Below are 22,198 nucleotides of genomic sequence, written 5' to 3'. Positions count from 1 at the left end.
TCATAGATGTTTTATTCATAACATCCCTAAACTGTTCATCGTGAGAAGAACAAAATAAGCTACATTTCATGCAATGGGATACTATTCTGCAGTTAAAGGGACAATCTATTTTTATACACAGTGATATGGATGGCTCTCAAAGACAATGCAGTGCTACTGAAGTCAGATACAAAAGAATGCCTGCCATATTATTTTATTTGTATCATACTTATAGGTATAAAAATACTAATTAATGGTGATGATAGAAATTACAATGGCACTTTTCTCTGTTGTTGGAAGATGAATAATGGTAGTCATGGTGAATGAACAGAAAGGGGATTTTCTTGGTGATGGAAATTTTATGTATCCTGAAGGGGGTGTTTGCACAAGTGCACGCATTAAAAAAAAAAAAAAAAAAAAAACTCATTGAACTGTGAGCTAAATAGCAGTGTATTTTTTGTAGATACATCATATTTCAATATGTGATCATTTTAGAAAAAATATACGCCCACAACCAACCACTAGTCAGCACTTCTACTATTATCATCATCTGTTTCCTAAAAATTGCAATCTCTTATCTCCTTTCTTGGGTGCTTGCAACTCTCATGCTCAGAATAGTGCCTGATTGACAATATGTTCTCAATGTTTATCATATTAATGATTCATTAATAAATCATTTTAGTAAATGTTTATTATGTTTTTTGAACCTCTAAAATTTTTCTTAATATTTATTTATTTTTGAGAGAGAGAGTGCAAGTATGGGAAAGGCAGAGAGGGAGGAAGGCACAGAATCTGAAGCAGGCTCCAAGCTCTGAGCTTTCAGCACAGAGCCCGACATGGGGTTCAAACCCATGAACCCAGCCACGAGATCATGACTTGAGCCAAAGTCGAATGCTTAACCAACTGAGCCACCCAGGCACCCCTGTTTTCAAACCTTTAAAAAGGTAGACATTAGGGGTGCCTGGGGGCTCAGTCAGTTAAGTGACTGACTCTTGATTTTGGCTCAGAACATGATCTCAGATTTGTGAAGTCAAGCGCTGTGTCCAGCTTCATGCTGACAAATGCAGAGCCTGCTTGGGATTTTCTTTCACCCTCTTTCTCTGCCTCTCCTCACTGCTTGCACACACACACTCTCTCAAAATAAATAAATAAAAATTAAGAAAAATGTAGACATTATGTGGAAACATTTAAAATCTTAAAATTGGGGAGCCTGGGTGGCGCAGTCGGTTAAGCGTCCGACTTCAGCCAGGTCACGATCTTGCGGTCCGTGAGTTCGAGCCCCGCGTCAGGCTCTGGGCTGATGGCTCAGAACCTGGAGCCTGTTTCCGATTCTGTGTCTCCCTCTCTCTGCCCCTCCCCCGTTCATGCTCTGTCTCTCTCTGTCCCAAAAATAAATAAACGTTGAAAAAAAAATTAAAAAAAAAAATAAAAAAATAAAATCTTAAAATTACTAAAATTCTAGATCTGCATATCAATCACCATTGCCAAACAGGATATATTGAATCAATATAGCCCTTTTAGTTATTGGTTTGACCATCATCTCTCTGAGGATATTTTGAAAGTCCATGTGAAAAGTAAAATAAATAGTATATATCCTATTTTGTGATATGGACACAAACACTCACACAGAAACCCACAAACATATCTAAAAGTCTGTAAAGAATATATGCCAAAATGTTAATACAGGTATTAAAAAACTATGGGTGTTTGATTAAAATGTAGGTGCGGGGCGCCTGGGTGGCGCAGTCGGTTAAGCGTCCGACTTCAGCCAGGTCACGATCTCGCGCTCCGTGAGTTCGAGCCCCGCGTCGGGCTCTGGGCTGATGGCCCAGAGCCTGGAGCCTGTTTCCGATTCTGTGTCTCCCTCTCTCTCTGCCCCTCCCCCGTTCATGCTCTGTCTCTCTCTGTCCCAAAAATAAAAAAAAAAAAAAAAAAAAAAAAAACGTTGAAAAAAAAAAAAAAAAAAAGAAAAAAATAAAATGTAGGTGCTGTTGTTTTCATTTTTAAAGTATTCCTACATTTTATCAATATTTTTACAATGCTTATAAGCTTAATAACAAGTATTTTAGTTCCAATTCAATAATCTATAATTATACAAATATAAATTATACAAATGGTTTAGGTGATGCTTAAGTTATTATTTCCATTAAGTTACAATTTAATGTAAGACTAAGTAAAAGCACCCCAAATAATGTACTCTATAGAGGGGATACTTACCAGTGTAAGTTAAATACAAAATCATAAACATAAATTCTAACTCATATCTAAAAAAGTATATTCCTACATATCCTATGTGTATTGATTTCCTGGTACTAAGGAGGAATCATTTCAATGTTATGTTTCAGTTCATGAAAATTACCAATGACTAGAGCAATCCTAAAGAATCCTATATTTATTCTTAGAAAATATAATTAAGGATAAACTCATATATTTAACAGAAGAAACATTTATTATCATGACCTATCACTAAGCATGCCTGAGACTAAGAGTTAAATAGTAAGAAATGCAATCATCTGCTAAGGGTTCAGAGAATAATGTTGGTTCATGTTAGCCACTCCAGCTAATTTTATTTTTTATAAAGACTTTATTTTAGAGTTTAGATTCAAAGCAAATTTGAGAGAAATGTACAGACATGTGCCATATACACCTTGTCCTTACATGTGTATAATTTTCCTCATTATCAATATCACCTACCAGAGGGGTACATTTGTTACAATCAATGACTTATATTGAAACATCATAATCAGCCAAAGTGCATAGTTTACATTAAGATTCAAACCTGGTCCTTTGGATTTTATGGCTTTCAACAAATGTATAATAACACATACCTATCATTAAAATATCGTACACAGTATGCATAAAGTTAGATTTATACACTGCCCTAAAAACCCTCTGTGTTCTGCTATTCACCCTTCTCCCCTCCCCAATTCCTAAAGCCACTGATGTTTTTATGCCATAGTTTTCTTTTGCAGAATGTCATCTATTTGGAATCCTACAGTAGGTAGCTTTGTCAGATTGGGTTCTTTAACTTAGAATATGCATTTAAGGTTCCTTTATGTCTTTCCATGGCTTGATAGTTCATTTATTTTAGGTGCTGAATAATACTACAATGTCTAGATGTGCCATGGTTTATTTATTCATTCACCTATTTAAGTGCATGTTGGTTGACTACAAGTTTTGGGAATTATGAGTATAATAATAATTGCATGCAGGTTTCTGGGTGGATTTAAATTTTCAACACCTTTGAGTCAATTCCAAGGAGTATGGTTACTGGATCTTATGCTCAGAGTATATTTAGTCTTATAAGAAACCATCAACTGTCTTCCCAAGTGTCTGTACCATTTTCCATTCCCACCAACAATGAATGATTGTTATCATTGTTCTACATCCACACCAGTATTTGATGTGGTCAGTGTTTTGGGTTTGGGCTCCTCTAATAGGTACATACTGGCATCTCATGTTCATTTAATTTCCATTTTTCTGATGACACATAATCAGGAGAATCTTTTAACATGTTTATTTGTTATCTGTATATCCTCCTTGGTAGATGTCTTTTTAAGTTTAAAGTCTTTAGCCATTATTTTAATTGGATTGTTCGTATTCTTATTGAGTTTTAAAGTTCTTTGTATATTTTGTTTTGTTTTGTTTGTTTTTTGTTTTTTTCTTTGTATATTTTAAGTAAGAGTTCTTTCTCAGATGTGTCTTTTGCAAATCATTTCCCCCAGTCTAAGGCTTGTCTTCTCATTCTTCTGATATTGCCACTCCCAGAGCAGAAGTGTTTAATTTTAATGAAGTCTAGCTTATTGATTCTTTATTTCATTAATTGTGCCTTTGGAGTTGTATCTAAAAAGTTATTCCATCCCTAAGGTCATCTAAGTTTTCTTAAATGTTGTCTTCTAGGAGTTTTATAGTTTTGTGTTTTACATCTAGGTCTGTGATACATTCTGAACTATTTTTTTTGTGAAATGTGTAGGTCAAGATTCATTTTTGCATGTGGATGTTCAGTTGTTCTAATGCCTTTTACTAAAAATGATTGCCTTTGCTCCTTTACCAAAAATCAGCTGACTATATTTGTGTTGGTCTATTCCTAGACTTCCTATTCTGTTCTACTAATTTGTCTATTCCTTCGCCTATATCACACTGTCTTGTTTATTGTAATTCTATAGTAAGATTACATAGGGTAGTGTCAGTTCTCCCACCTTGTTCTAAATTTTCAGTATGTATTGGCTATAATGAGTCTGTGCCTCTCCATACAATAGAGGTTGTTTGTTGATGTTCATAAAATAACTTTCTTGCATTTTGATTATAATTGCATTAGTCTATAGATCAAATTGGGAAGTACTGATCTCTTGACAATATTGAGTCGTCTTATGCATGAACGTGAGTACCTCAATTATTTAGTTCTTTGATTTTGTTCATCAGAGTTTTATAGTTTTCCTCATCTAGTTCTTGCACACATTTTGTTAGATTTATATCTGCATACTTTATTTTTGCATACTCTATTTGCATACTAATGCAAATGGTATGGTATTTTTTATTTTTAACTTCAAATTCCCCTTGGTCACTGCTGATATATATAGAAAAGTGATTGACTTTAATATCTTTACTTTGAATCCTGCAAACTCGCTCTAGTCTGTTATTAGTTCCAAGAGTTTTTTGTTAATTGTTTTCAGATTTTCTACCTATATGATTACATGGAGAGTTTCACTGCTTCCTTTTCAGTCTACAATTCTTTTGTTTCTTTTTCTTATTTTGGTAGCTAAAATTTCTAAGACAATGGTGAAAAGGATTGCTGTGGGAGGGTATCTTTCTTGGCTCCTAATCTTAGTGGAAAATCTTCAAGTTTCTCATCATTAAGCATGATGCTTTTGTAGCTATTCTTTATATAGTTGAGGAAGTTCCCACTACTTCTAGTTTACTTACAGTTTTTATCATAGTTGGGGGTTTTCATTTTGTCAAAGACTTTGTTTTATATCTACTTATTTATATGATCACGTAATTTTTCTTCTTTATGTCATTGATGTAATAGGTTATATAATTTGATTTTCAAATGCTGAACCAGGCTTGTATACCTGGGATAAATCCCATTGGTTACAGTGTATAAATCTTTTTATACATCATTGGATTCAATAGAGTAATAATTTGTTGAGAATTTTTACATATATGTTTATGAGATGTTTGCCTATAATTTTTTGTTTGTTTTCCTTGCATTGTCTTTGCCTCATTTTGGTTTTAGGGTAAAGCTCACCTCACAAATGAGTTAGGAAGTGTTCCCTTTCCTTCTATCCTCTGAAGGAAATTGTAGAGAATTGGGATAATTTCTTCCTTAAATATTTGGTAGAATTTACCAGTGAATCCACCAGGACCTGCTATTATCTGCTTTGAAAGTTATAATTGATTCAATTTCTTTAAAGATATAGGCCTATTCAGATTGTCTACTTCTTGTGCGAATGATGACAAATTTTATGTTTTAAGGAACTGGTCTATTTTATCTAAGTTACCAATTTTGAATATACAGCTATTCATAATTTATTACTTTTTATCTTTTTTTAATGTTTATTTATTTTTGAATGAGAGAGACATAGCATGAGCAGGGGAGGGCCAGAGAGAGGGAGAGAGAATCTGAAGCAGGCTCCAGGCTCTGAGCTGTCAGCACAGAGCCTGACATGGGGCTCAAACCACCAACTGAGAGAACATGACCTGAGCCGAAGTCGGACGCCCAAAAAACTGAGCCACCCAGGAGCCCCATATTTTTACCTTTTTAATTCCCATATGATCTGTAGTGATGTCCCACCTTTCATTTCTCATATTAGTATTCTTTTCTCTTTTTTCCCTTATTTAGCCTGATACAGGCTTATGAATTTTATTGATCTTTTCAAAGAATTTGCATTTGGTTCCGTTAATTTCCTTACTGATTTCCTGTTTTTAATTCATTGATTTCTATTCTAAATCTTATCTATTTTTTCTACTTTGGATTTAATCTGTTCTTCTTTTTCTCATTTTCTATGGTAAAAAGTTAGACTTGATTTTAGATCTTTCTCATTTTTTTTAATATATGCATTCAGTGGTATAAATTTCTAACCACCACTTTCAGTGCATCCTACAAGTTTTGATAAGTTAATTTAAGTTTTTTACATTCATCTTTGTATTTATTTAAAAAATATGTCTCCCAGGGGTGCCTCGGGGGCCTCAGTTGGTTAAGCCACTGACTTCTTTTTTATGTTTTTTAATTTATTTTTGAAGGAGAAAGAGAGACAGAACATGAGCCGGGGAGAAGCAGAGAGAGAGGGAGACACAGAATTCGAAGCAGGCTCCAGGCTCTGAGCCTTCAGCACAAAGCCAGATGCGTGGCTCGAAAGCACAAACTATGAGATCATGACCCGAGCTGAAGCCTGGCGTTCAACCGACTGAGCCACCTAGGTGCCCCAAAGCAACTGACTTTTGATTTTGACTCAGCTCATGATCTTACAGTTCATGCGATGGAGCCATACATTGGGCTTTACACTGACAGTGTGTACTCTGCTTGGAATTCTCTCTTTCTCTCTCTCTCCCTGTGTCCCTCTCCCGCTTGTGTGTGCACATTTCCTCAAAATAAATAAGCACTTAAATAAAAATAAATAACGATATCTGTTCTGAATTTTCATGATTTTACCTTTGATCATTCAGGTAAAATAGTACTAGGTTTTCTTCTTTACCTGAAATACAGCTTTAAGAACTGATAAAAATAAAACTAATTATGCACTGATGAACTGCAAACAAAACTCAGCTATAAAAACTGGGTTTTGCCACCATTATGTTATAGCCATGCTGAAAAGGCTGTGGGAATGGGTGAAGGAAAATAAGGTAACTAGGGAAAAATCAACTCAGGTATCACTCAGGTAATATTAGGTATGGCAGCAGAACCCTGAAAAATTAGTAAGAATTTGCAAAGGTAACTATACTTTTTTTTAAGTAATGATTTCAAAGTTCTTAGTAACCTGGAGTTACTCCACAAGTTAGTTTTCTTGAGCATCTTGACGAGAAACAACTTGCCAATAAACAAATTGAATTGACTTTCATTAAACAGTTATAAATGCTATCTTAAAATTTCAATTGAGTGAGGATGCTTATCTGTTGCCAAAATTATGATAATGAAATTAACTTTAAGTGAATTAAACCCTTTTGTAAAAGCTTATTAAAAATATCCATTCAAACCCTCTTCTGTTTTGGGTGATTTTGCACTGACATTTAATTTGACTAGAGAAATTCTCAACTTTGTAGAGAGGTATGCTGTTCCTCCATTTCTGAATTCTCTGGAGAATATGAATTGTCTACGTGGTAGTAAAATCCAAGTATGAGCAAATACATGAATCTACACCTAGCAGATATGATCCGATAGAGAAAGTTCAATTTGGCCCAATTTAGCAGAATTCCACAGGCTATCATATTGAATAGCAGTGCCATAGATTGGACAAGAAACAGTTTTTTTCACTTTGCATTAACCTTTGAATACTTGGCCAAAATAAAAAAAAAAAAAAAAGACATTCAAGAGAATAATTTTTGCTCAAATATTAGTAGAAACTATTTTCTCTTGAGATCCAAGTAAAACTCTTTAGTAATGCCCATTCTAAGTATTTTTTCTCAAATCATCACAAGCTACGCATAAAATATATGGATAATATAGCAGACAATTCCAGCAGTTTTTATCATGACTACTTATAAAATATTAATCACATAGCATCAAAGATTATTTTGTGGTTTTTATATGCCAATGAAGATCTTGGAGGATTACCATTGAAAGGTAGAGTTAAAATATGCATTTGACATAGCACATATGTCATTTAAGACCCTGTAATTTGTAACGGTTTACATGAAAATGTTAGTATGTATCAACAAATATAGTTGTGTTTATTTAATATTTATGAAAAATAAACACTGGGAATTTTATTTCTCCAATTGGTGAGCCAGATTTCTTTTGACAATTATATCAAGAAAAAGTTCCAAGTTTTTATTTTTGAATACTGATTTTCAATTGTACTTTGTAGGCATTACTTTACAGACAACCATCTGTTTCATTCGAAGTTTCCTCATATCCAATCACAAGGCAATTATGCTATCAATAGACAATTCTTTTTCATGGAAAAAGATTTTAAAAACAGCTTTAAAAGTTGAAGTTGCAAGCAGTTGTTGAAATATAATTTACATATAGTTCCCCATATTGCAAACTGTGTATTATTATTTTATAATCTCAAAATGTAGATATTTTTAATATCCTCTATGATGTAATGTAGCTGTCATTTAAAAATATTTTTAGCCTGAACACTTAATACTTTTTTAGCCATGTAAACAGTTATGTTTTCAGTGAGTGAAAGTGAGTTGTTAAGATCATACGTATATAAACATATGTGTGCCCACAAACACCCAAGGAAAATAGCATTTGTTTAAAGTTTTGGTCATTTGAATAAGTTGTCTGTACAATAGTTTTATTTTTCTTTTTATGGGCAAGATATTGCCACTTTAAAAAGCACTGAAATTATTAAACCTCCTCAATCGCTGTGAAATTTTCATCTCTAGTCAGAAACTTTGTTGGGCTCCATTTTACAAAGAGACCTCAGATTTAGGGTTACAGGATATAACAAATAAAAATGCAAGACACCCAGTTAAATTTTAATTTGGAATCAACAGATTATTTTTTAGTGTATCTCTAATACTGTGTAGGATACCCATATACATGCAATTTTGGGATTCATTGGTGCTAACACAGTTATTGACTTTAAATTCAAATTTAACTGGATGTTCTGTTTATGATCTGGCATCCTACTAACATTAGAGCATATATGTTGAGACCATTAGGGTCATAATGTTTGCCTAATAATCAGTATCTAATTGTTGTGTCTGAAGAAAAATCACACATTCTGAATTCAGAGGGCTAGATCCTATGTATCTTAGGAACAGCGGAAAAGGGATTACTGTTATCTGAGGTCCTTTACAAATTTATCTCTGAAACTGGAATTCTAATCCATTCCTGGTCCAATAGTTTATACTCATTTTATTATTCCAAGTAACATTTTCCTAAAATGGAAATAGTCCTTGAACACAGATGTCTTCTGTAGAGAATCAATTGTACCCACAAAGTGGTGGTGTATGCAATACCTATATAGTAGAATGGAGGGACACCAAATTACTCACCTACTCCAAGCTATGATTTTAATCAGCCTATCAGACGTTTAAAATTAAATACATTAGAGTTAGATCTTTAGCAAATGTGATAGGATAGTGTTTCACAAGTATAGCTGCTCATAAAAATTTGGGGAGTTCATTTTTTAATACATATTCTTGGACTTTACCATGTGGAATATAATTCAGTAGGTTTGTGTTAATAATCTTTTGTGTTGTTTTAATAAGCTCTCTTATGAATAGCATTTGAGAATCCCATATAGCCCAACTCTTTATTATTAGAACTAGAGTATAAGCAAGGTAAATTGCCCCCCTAAAGTTTTAGAGGATATAGAGATTGGGAATAAAATCTGGACTTTCATATTTCTAGAGTTTCTGGGATAGCCAGGTCCTGTTCTATGCTCTGGAAGAACAATGTGAAACAAACATCAGGCACTCTTAAATCCAATGTCACACTGTCACCACAAAGCTACTACATCATTTTTATACCAAGCTTTAATTAAAATTTTAACTATCTTCTCTTGTTATGTATTAACCTAGAAGCAACAATCTTTTTTGATTCCCAGAGAATCATGCATTTCCAGAAAAATGACAACTATCATGGGGAAAATCTGGGGGAAGAAACTGAGTAGGCTGGAAAGGTGGAACAGACTGTGTTACTTAATTCTGTAAGATTACCCAATTAGGATTGAGATGCTTATGCAATTACTGTATCCCATTAAAGTGAGGGCACATAACATTGAGTAGGAATCACCACGTTAAATATTAGATAATGGGACTAGGGAAGAGATGACTAATTTTAGGCCAATTTAACCTAGTTCAACCTTTTCTGAACCTGGCAACACTAACTTTTTGACATAATGAATAATTACCATTATCTAAAGAATCTTATAATTTGGGCATATTCTGATAATGGTGACTGAATCTTATGCATGCTAATAACCATTGATATAAATTTTCAGGTGATAAAAGGGGCTTTTTTTTCCCCTGTTGGAGATTGAGAGACACTAGTATGAAATTATGGTATTTGTGAGAGAGGAAGAAGCACAAAGAAAGAATAAAAGAGCATTAACCATCCAAATTACCAGGCTCCACTGCTTTAGGATAAATTATTGGGAGGAATATCTTCCAAGTCATCTCAGATCAGAAGAGAATATGTGTGTTTTTCATTATTAACACAGTTTAAAAGACATATTTAATAACATTTGAATGCTTACAGACCATAGTATACAAAAAATTTACCAAATGTAAGGTAAGCGGAATAAAAGAAACGAGGTATCTTTCCAATTGTGCTTCTGCACTTAAAATAACAATATGGGTATTACAATATAGGGGAACACATTGTGGGTTTTTTTTTTAGTACAACTATTATCTCCCTTTGATTCTTCAAAATGAATAACATTTCGTGGGAGTGAGAATCACTGTCATTTTTGTCAGGTAACTATCCAACGTTTTCTGGTAAAATGGATATTATCCTTTCTCCATTTAGAAATAAAATTAAAATATTCCTGTTTTTGAAAGAAGTGTTTTCCCCCATCACAAGCTAGAAACGATCTCAATGTACTATCTGCAGAATATTTTGCAATGGAGATCTTAGAATGAGGCAAACATTCACCTTATCCACTTTGGAGAGTCCTGTTTTAAGCAACTTACTTGACTCTGTGAGGAGTAATAGGTCTAATTTGAATGCCTATCATGGGCCAGTCATTAAACAAGATAGCTAAAAATAAAAGTGAATCTAAATCCAGGTTAGATATATACCATATTAATATAGTTCCTTTCTGTCCCCTAGAAACTTAAATTATTTATCCCCTTCATGCCTAAGGTTAATAATCTTTAAACAGATTTTAATAACTGATACTTCACAACAATTTTAAGAATTTTATAAGCATATATATATATTTATATATAAAATCCATCCATGTACTTTGATAATATATACATATATATGAATATGTAAGAATATATATAATAGAAGACTATTCTATGTAAGTCTATAAAATGTTCTCTAAGTATAGAGAGGTATTTAATAGACAATATGCCACATAGTATGCACTCAATACTTATAGCTATTGTTAAATTGGGTATGTTTATTTCTGAAATATGTGTGATATAGTAAATATACTAGCACCTATAAGGCCTGCCAAAACAAACAAGCTGGGATGCATTGAAATTGCCTACTTAAAGCTAACCTTTAGGAAAGATATTAAAGAATCTTTAAACCCCATTTCCCTTGTGGAACTGAAGGTGCACATAACTTATATAACAGAATTGTTGTGGAAATTATTGGGCATAGATAATGTAAATTTCCTAACACACATTACTATACACCCATTAAATATTCGTTAGTAACACACAGTATTAAATTTTGCTTGGGATGAAAGAGGAAAAAAAAATCAGTGTAAGATCAGAAACAACTCAAAGAGAAGAAGATTCCCGGGTTCATTTGGGTTCATCACAGGATTTAGATCTAGATCAAGATGGATCCTTCTAAGAAAGTTCATTAATTCACCAAGATATTACTGAAATCTTTAAATTGAATTTTTCCCCTTGATTAACTGGCATTTTTGGGGTCTCTATTTTTCTAATTTTAAGATGCAAGTCAAGGAAATAATTCAGCAAAGAAAACCTAAAAGTATTTGTTCATAACACTTGGGCTAAGATAATGAACCAGTGACAGTGCTATAACATTTTCCAACAGAAAAAACACTCCTTCTGCAAGACTCCGAAGAACCAGAATTAGCTTCCTATTCTCTTACAAGAGCTTTTGCAGACTCTGGGCCACATCAGCCGGCTGATGGGTTGCAAGTACTTAATGAATTTTGGTTTAATGGAAGAGGTTTGTGTCTGGCTCCCAGTCTGGTTTTGGCTTTCAATGGACTTCACATTGTCTTAAGAACTTGTGACTAATATTTAAGATCACAATAACATGAGTCTCCATTCTGTCCTAAGGAGATTCAAACGCCAAAGGTTTAACATTTCCCCTGTTTTATATGGGAATTTAGCTTGCTGATCCAGTCTTTCATAAAGGGAATTTGCATGATTACATATCAATTGCTATAACCCTATATGATGCATTTATTTTTAATAGAGCAGTATGATCAGTAGTAACGTGTTTCAATGGCAACACTGAACAATTATAACATTTGGTCATTTATGTTTTGGGAATAGAGTAACTTTTGGAAAATGTTACATACTCTATTAAAAGAAAGTTCAATTTAGTAAACATTTGTTGACAGAATTTGCTGTTTTTAAAAATCCGAAATTGGTTTAATTTCCTCCTTTTGGCTAAGTATCATTTAATTCCCATAATAAAATAAATTTCCTGAATGAGTATTATCACAGTAGAACACATTAGTTACAGGAAACATAGGATTTATAGTAGTTGAAATTAAAAAAAATGTACATTTATCTTCAAATACTTGCGATTAACTTTGTAGTAGTTTTACATATGGTATAGACTACTGGCAATATGGTACATGAGGTTTAGAGACTGTTGTTAGTAAACCAAAAGTTATTTTTAGAAAAGAGTTTATTTCTGTGGAAACAGCATAAATTTATGGCCAGAAAGACAAACGTTACATTTTTACCCTTTTAAAAGCAAACTCTTTATTCTTTATGAAATGCTACAGGCAACCCTCCAATTTTGGAAATGTTTGGTGACTGACCAAAAGTATGTATTGAAATAGTCTTTTTCTTTCTTTCTCTCTCTCTCTCATAGATATAGATATATAGATAGATATAGATATAGATATAGATATACAGATATAGATCTAGATATACACACACTTACATACACACACATACATATATACATAGATGTGTATGTATGTATATATATACATATGAAACTTCAGGTATCTTTTTGTGTGATAGAATATCATACATATGTATGATTCATATAGCATGATATGTATGATACAATATCATACATACATATGTATGTATACACATATATACATATATGCACACACACATATATAATACATCTGCATGTATTTTATTCAACACACTCTATATATATCTTCACAAAATACACTATCAATTTCTTCATATATTTTATTAAATACACTCTATGTATGTGTGTATGTGTATATACATGTATATACAAAATACACTATCAATTTCTGCATATATTTTATTAAAGTCATGTTTCCTTTGCTGTAATTACCTTTGCTATGTATATGTGCAATGGCTACTGAAGCTGTAGTAAGAAACCACATGCTTAGTCTTTTCCATGTTTTCTAAAATTATGTATAGTCAGTGTTTGCTGTCCTTTTTAATTGCTGACAGCATTTTAAAATGACTGGTTATCTAGATTTGCAAAGGCATCTTGAAATGAGCTGTTTCAACTTCATTCTCCTATTTTTACTCAGATCCTTCCTGGAAAATGATGTCTCTATTTATTCCTGCTGTCCCAAACAGAAAATTATATTTTATTGCTTTCTTGCATATAACAAAATTTGATAACTTATGGCATTTTAATGATGCGTATTTGATTAATCTGTCACTTACTGGGCTTGAGATCATAGTATGAACGTATACCACCCCGTCACTCTTCCCCTTCAACTACTTTAGCCACTATGGAAATCATAAAAAACATTTTAAAAGATTTCCTGACATGTCAGAATTCATGTGAAATTCCAACTTTGTATTAACTCACTTTTTCTTTATAGATCTTCCTATTCAGTCCCTTAATTACTCAAATATTCTTGCTTCATTCTAGAAATATGTGGTTAAATTGTACATAATTAAACTTTTATGTTATAGCATATAAAATGTACAGTTAAATACAGTTAACTGTATTTCTATAGTTATATTCTGTTTATAAAGTGTGAACATAAATCTATGCATCACACTATGCAAAAACAATATAAATAAATATTTTCCCAAGTTTCTAACACACTCTCAGAGAAAATCATGCAACTTCAACATAATATAATGCCTAGAAAAAACAGAACTGACAGGGTTCAAGAAAAGTTTCATGGGAAATTATATCTGTATCTTTATAAATATGTGCGATATCTAACCAACACTTGTCAGACAAGGTTCCCCTGAAGAAGATAGAGCATTAAGAAGGGGAAAGAATGAAAACAACTCAAACGTTGAATGGATAAACAAAATGTGGTATACAACTACAATAAAATATTATTCAGCCTTAAGAGGAATCAAGTGCTGATACATGCTACCACATGGGTGAACCTTGAAAACATTATGTTAAGTGAAAGAAGCTAGCCTCAAAAACTACATATCATATGCTATCATTTATAGGAAATATCTAGAATGGACAGATCTATAGTGATAGAGGGCATATTAGTAGTAGCCACAGGCTAAGGAAGAGGTAAATGAGAAGCAACTACTTAGAGGGTATGGAGTTTCGTTTCAGGATGATGAAAATGTTCTGATATTAGATAATGGTATGACTGCACAATATTGTGAATATACTAAAAGCCACTGGGTAATATACTTTAAAATGGTTGAAACAGTGACTAGTATATTATATAAATTTTCTCTCAATAAGAAAAGAAAGGCAAAGGAATGTGAACTAGTGTGATGGATTTTTATGTTACTATAATGTGCTAAAGGCATAAAATAATCACATTGCCTGGTATGTAAGATAGTAAACCCATTTATTTAGAAGTTAACAAATAAGGAAAAGGAAATTATTTGGAGAACCTTGCCAAATATGTTGAATTTGAGCTAAATCTTGGTTTTTAAAAATATTTTATTATTTATTTTTGAGTGTGAGTGGAAGAGGGGCAGAGAGAGAGGGAGACACAATCAAAAGTAGGCTCCAGACTCTGAGCTGTCAGCACAGAGCCTGAGGCCAGGCTTAAACTCATGAGCTGTGAGATCATGACCTGAGATCATGATCTGAGCTGAAATCTGAAGCTTAACCGACTAAGCCAACCAAACATCCCAAGTTTGAGCTAAATCTTAAAAAGGATTACGTGTCAATAAAGGTCTATCATAAAGAAAGTGGCATTTTCAGATTTAATATTCTGTACATTCACTGTCATTTAAGAAATCACCAGAAAGTCTTTAGAAAAGTTTAAGTCCATCCAGGAGCATTATTCTAGTTGAGAGATGATGAGGTCTAGAACTAGAACAGAGGCCACTGCATTATAAGACAGGAAAACTTTACATTCACAGAATGTAAGCATCTGTAAGAATCAGTTGTTTACCAAATATATTCACTGTCATGAGACAGACCTTGTTCTCAAGGCTATTACTTCCAATGAAGTCATGTTGATTCTGATATTGTAAACTGTATTAATGAATGACAAGACTACCTACACTCCAGTATGGTATCTATACATATATTTATGTGTCATATAGAGATTACAGGACATATTTTTACAAACACAATTTAATCCATATGTAGATATCTACAAATATATAGTTGAGAAGCAACCAACAGAAATGATCAATTTTCAATTGTCTAGATTACAGTTTGGTGCAGTTAATTAACTTTTGCAAGGTCATTCAACCAGAAAGTTAATAAACTGTTTCCATTCTTATCTCAGTTATTTTTATGTTTTCCCAATGCATTTTCATTTTATTTTTCTGGCAAACATGGATAGGAAAATAAATAAATTTGAGGATATCTGTCCCTCCATAGGGGAACAGAAGGGATAATAGAGAGAAAGTGAGAGAAAAAAATTCATATTAAATCAACTTTGATATTCTGAAAGAATTTATGCACTTTTGAATGTAAGCAATCTACACCTTTTGCACTGTTAGAATCAGAGTTTCTCTATGAAAAAGAAAGTATTGAATAACCATCCAGAATTATAAATATGGTATCTTCCTGGGCATCAGCACACAAATGGAAAGCTAAAGAAATCTTATTCAACTTTATTAAATGCATTTTTTACCCAAGATGAAGTCTCTATGACCTTCTATACTGTTATTCACATTTGAGACAGCTGCACTTTGCCTTTTTTTACAAAACAAACTATCAGACGATGGTGATAACAAAATAAGAGATGGTGAATACATCATCTTCCACAAAACAGAGTCAATTACTCCTGGCTTTGTATATGAAAAAAATACAAAAATGATGGTATCTTTAACCACCCCATTCCAAACCAGCAAAGAAAAAACAATTGCTTAAAAAACCTATTCAGTTCTAAGAAACAGAAAGGAAAATTTGCAAGAGAGATGTTGCTTTAAGTACTTAATAAATGCACTTTCCCTTGCAGGACCAAGCATTCATTTTATAATAAACACTCAGCTATTTAACACACTAAAATACATTAGTAACATTGCAACTAACATCTTTTAAATTTTTCATTTGTATTAAGTGAGAGGAATTTTCAGTTGCACATACGAATCACTTTATGATTTTGTTTTTTTCCTATTAAAACATGGTACACACTTTGATGTTTAGTTTATACACTTTATGTCTGCAGTAATTAGACTAGAGAGATTATAGAATTTCATGACTGCGATAACTTTAGATATTGGCTAATATGCTCATTATCTTACACTCCCTTTTTAAGTATTAGAAATCTGTTGAAGAATGTTTAGCTAAGTTTTATATGTCACCCTTTCATTTTATATGCTGATAAATTAATTCATTGATCATTAAAAAATCCATTTGAAGCCACATTGGTCACCATCTAATCCCTTGTACCAAACAGGTGTCAGTGGTTTGGTAGGTGATACATGCACACATGTGTATATATGTGATATTGATACATATGATATATATACATATATGTATCACCCACTTAACTACTGATATTGTATATAAATACACACACACACACACACAGGGAGATGTTGCTAGTACATGGCAAAATGGTCAATTTTATTATTTGAATGGCATTTTTGTTAAGCTATCGATGGTAGATCATTAGTTTTTTTTTATAGTAGTATGTTTACTTTATAAGTTTTTTTAGTCAGGTGGCCGGTTAGCTCAGTTGGTTAGAGCGTGGTGCTAATAATATGTTTTTTTAAGGGATATTAAAATTAACAGTTTTATAGGAGAAAGTTTTGTGAAACTGATAAAAGAGATAAATTATATACCAGGGTCCAATTATGCAGATACATGAAACTTCAGGTATCTTTTTGTGTGATAGAATATCTGCTATAATTTTTACTAATTTTAACATTATCCTAGTTTTTATAAGTACATCTTTTTCTTTTAATTAGGCTGAAAATGCTGTATTCTTTAGACATTAATTAAAAATTTAACGTCAGGGTTAGAATATTCTTTCGGATATGAATTTATCACCAATAGACCAAAAATGTTTTTTTTTCTATTTAAAAAAGGAAATTAAATTTCCCTTCCTCTACAAATAAAACCACAGTTTTGTGCAGGACCTCACATTTATATGAAATCTTTTCTAATATGAGGTACAGAGAGATATGAGGCAGGGAAGACTTAAAACTGGAAACTAAAAATTTAACCAATAAAATTGAATATATTCTACTCATGTACCTGAAATTATTCATGCTGAGAAAAAGCACATTTATTCTAATAATGAATAAGTATGTTTAATATAATTTTTACTAAAGCTATTCACATTTTAAAATGCCCCTTTTGTGTTAAAACAGTTGGCATAATATTAAGCAGTTCTTAGATCGACAGCCATATACAGCATACAAAAGGCAAAGCAAGCTGAGAATTCAGAAAGGAGGAAATCTATAACCTTTAACTGAGAAATAGTTTGAAGTGATTGAGAAAGATTGTTTTAGGGAGGATTAATTATAACTTTAATTCACCATAGCTAATAAGAAAAGTTACTTTATAATATAAAGAAAGAGAGAACATTTTCTAGAAAATGGCCTTTTGCATATATTTCAATAGGGATCTCATTTGTTATTATGCAGGAGTCACAAATACTGAGTGGATTAAAATACACAGGTAGGAAACATGGAAGTCCTTACACAGACTTCATGGTAACTTAAGTGGGACATTTCATATTTGGAAACCTATGCCAATATCCCAATATCCTTAGATATTACTAGTTGTGAAATAAAAACAAAAGAAGCCCAGAAAATATTGTAATGACATTTGTAGAAACTAGGTTTTCTAGAAAGAAAAATGACATATAATGCAACTATTACACTGTTTTTTTTTTTAAATACAAACTTAAAAATAAAAACTAAGCATATTTTTCATGGTTAATATATATCAAGGAAATGGAAGCAATACATTTAAAACCATCCAACGTTATAAGTTAAAGAGAACAGACTGGGTTTATCATATTTTGAGTTACCAAGAGGAATGAGCACTAGATGATCTATATATTTTCTCATTTTAATATAGGAAATCTTTACTGTGGTACAAATTGGCTGTATATGGGAACATACCACCATATTGTCCTTAGCAAAGTAGAATTGTTGTCAGTATCTACATTACAAAGAAGTGATAGATATGTAACAAATACACAATTCAATATGGAGGTACTACTTTATTGTTTTTAATAAAAAAACATTCCAACAATATTTTTTTTCAACATGACTGTTATTTTATCTTCTGATTTCTAAATTCTGTCCAGGTAATAAATACCTTATTTTCATCCTTGTCCCTAAGAAAAATATACTCAGGACATCTACCGATACGTCACTGGACTTGGCCTTCCCCATAATACCTACTCTAAAAAGCACTCTTGAATGTATAAAATAATGGACCAAAGACACAAGTCAAGGTAGTGAATATATATAGCAGACAAATACATGCATACACACACACACACACACACACACACACACACACACACACACACACAATTGGCTTGCTTTATGAACAAAGAGGCATCTAAATTAAATTAATTTTCTTTCACCCACAATATAGCTGAGTGTATACAAATGATCGGATTGTTAAGTTGAACTTACGCATTAAGCTTAACTAGGGGGGAATAGGACAGAGCAGGAGGATCCCAAGACAAGACAAGATGCCTTGTCTTATGGACACTGAGACAACCACATGTACTGCAACTAAGTCTGAAAATGATATGAAGACTGGAAAAATATACCATCCACTGCTAGTCATAGAGAGAATGCCACATCAAAGAGGATAGGAGGGGTGGAGATGCATTCATAAACCAAACTCCTGGAAGGACTAACCACCAATTGAGACATCACAGGTTTAGAGGAGTGTGAGCATCAGATTCTGCACTGAGAACCCCAGCCTTGGGATCCTACACAGGGATGACGAGTCAAACACCCACCTTTGAATCTCAACAGCTCCAAAACTTTAAAGTCAGTGAGACTTAACTCCAACAAGCTAAATAACTTGGCCCATAACAGCACAAAAGCAGCACTTTGAAAAGTACCTGGGGGGTGCCTGAGTGGCTCAGCTGGTTGAACATCTGACTTCAACTCAGGTCATGATCTCACAGTTCATGGGTTCAAGCCCCACATTGAGCTTTGTGCTGACAATGCAGAGCCTACTATAGATTCTCTGTCTCCCTCTCTCTCTCTGCTCCTTCCCTGCTCCCACTCTCTCTCCCTCAAAATAACATTATTATTTTTTTAAAGAAAAGTATCTGAGGTGTATGTGAAAGAAATTTACTGACTAATATTAGGACATGTGCCAGAGGGGCAGGGATCTGCAGATTTCTCCAGGGGAAAAAATGTGCCTCATTTTTCTTGCCCTTCCTCAGGCTAGATAGCTGGAACCTTGCAGGAGTTAGTTCTAAAACTCTTTATCTACCTTGCCAGCATCAAATGCTCCATCCCAGTGCTCCCTTGTGACCCATCCCACTCAACCTACCCACCTAAGCAGGTGCTCCTCCGAAGGAGCTCTACACCATTGCATCCAACAGACAGCCCTGGCCAGACACTGGTACTACTTCAAAGTGATCCTGCTCTAGGAGGAGGGAGATATAACTCCACATAGCAATGTGCCCATGGCTCCAGTAGCCAGGCCTATTGATGGCCATGCAGGTAAGAAGAAATACCCTTTGGAGTACCTGCAGCTGTGGCAGTGGCTAATTGCAGATGCCAGCCACCAGCAAGACCACAGCACCTCCAGCCAGGACTCTCAATAGCCTAGGGAGAAAACCCTGAAAGGTACACCCACAAGAGGCAAACCAGATTATTGTAGCCAGCTGGGCTGAAGACCAGACCCACCCAACAGCATGCCTACAACAATTGCAGCTTAGCCAAAACAGAAGAGTAGACATAGACCACAAAGGGAATATACATGGAACATCTGGTTCTGGTGACCAGGGGGATTGTGCTACAAAGTGCCACAGGACCACTACATATAAGGCCAGTACTTTCAAGACCAGGAGAAGCAGCTGAGCTTCTCAGGGTTCTCAGGACCAAATACATGGAGACAAACACAGAGTTAGACAAAGTAAGAAAAATAGTATGTTCCAAATACAAGAAACAAAAATTCAGAAGAAGAACTAAAGGAAATGGACACAAGCATTATGTCTGATTAAGAGTTTGGGGTAATAATAAGGATGCTCATCAAAACTGAGAAAAGAGTGAATAAACTCAGTGAAAACTTCAACAAACACATAAATACAAAAAAAGAATCAATTAATGGGGTGCCTGGGTGGCTCAGTTGGTTGAGCATCCAACTTCAGCTCGGTCATGATTTCAAGGCTTGTGGGTTCAAGCCTCACACTGGGCTCTGTGCTGACAGCTCAGACCCTGGTGCCTTCTTCAGATTCTGTGTCTCCCTCTCTCTCTTACCCTCCCACACACACGCTCTGTCTCTCTCTCAAAAATAAATAAACATTAAAAAAAGAATCAGAGCTGAAGAATCCAATAACTAAAATGAAATATACACTAGAGGGAATCAACAGCAGATTAGAGGAAGCAGAAGAATGGATCAATGATCTGAAAGACAGGATAATGAAAAACAAGTAAACTGAAAAGCAAAAAGAAAAAAAGAATAAAAAGTGACAACAGGTTAAGGAAACTCTGCCACATCATCAAGCATTATAACATTTGTATTATCAAGATTCCCAGAAGGAAGAGTAGAAAGGGACAGAAAACTTATTTGAACATACAATAGCTGAAAACTTCTGTAATCTGGGGAAGCATCTAGGTCTGGGCAGCAAAGAGAAGACCTAACAAAGTAAACCCAAGGAGGTCTACACCAAGACACATAATAATTAAAATGAAAAAATGTAACAATAAACAGAATCTTAAAATCAGCAAGAGGAAACAGTTACATATAAAGGAAATCCCATCAGGCTATCAAATGACATTTCAGTAGAAACTTTCCAGGCCAAAGGGAATGACATGATGTATTCAAACCATGGAAAAGAGAAACCTTCAATACAGACTACTCTGCCTGGCAAAGTTTTCATTCAGAATTGAAGGAGAGATCAAGTGTTTCCCAGAGGAGTTCATTACTACTAAACCCTAAACCAACCTTACAAAAAATGTTAAAAGGAATTCTTTTTTTTTTTAATTAAAACTTTTTTTTTTTAAGATTTTATTTGAGGGAGAGAGAAAGACAGAGAGAGAGAATGAATCCCAAGCAGGCTTTGCACTGACAGAGAAGCTCAATCCCACTAACCCTGAGATCATGACCTGAGCTGAAATCTAGAGTTAGACACTTAACTGACTGAGCCACCCAGATATCTCAAAAGGATTATTTAAGTGGATAATAAAGGTCATAACTAGAATCATAAATTAGGAAAGGAATTAATTTTATAGGTAAAAAATATAGTAATATAGTAGATTAATATATATAAAGTCAGTATGAAGATTAAAACACAAAAGTAATACAATTATATCTATCAAAATTAGTCAAGGGATTCACAAAATAAAAATGTATAAAATATGATGCCATACATAAGATATGGGGAGGGAGTAAAAAACAAGTGCTTTTAGAATGTTTGAAACTAAGCAACCATCAACTTAATATAAGCAATTATACATATAAAATATTATGTATGAATCCAAAGGTAAGCACAAATCAAAAACCTATAATTGCTATACCAAAAATTAAGAGAAAGAAATCTAATAAAAACTCTAAAAAAAAAACCCATCAAGCTACAAGAGTGCAAGAGAACAAGAAACAGAAACAGAAAACCACCAAAAACAAAAACAAAAACAAAAACAAAAAACAAGAAAGCAAATA

The sequence above is a fragment of the Puma concolor genome, chromosome C1, assembly GCF_028749965.1.
Source record: "Puma concolor isolate L17-30 chromosome C1, mPumCon1.1.hap2, whole genome shotgun sequence".
Taxonomy (NCBI): Eukaryota; Metazoa; Chordata; class Mammalia; order Carnivora; family Felidae; genus Puma; species Puma concolor.
This window is presented reverse-complemented; position numbering follows the sequence as displayed.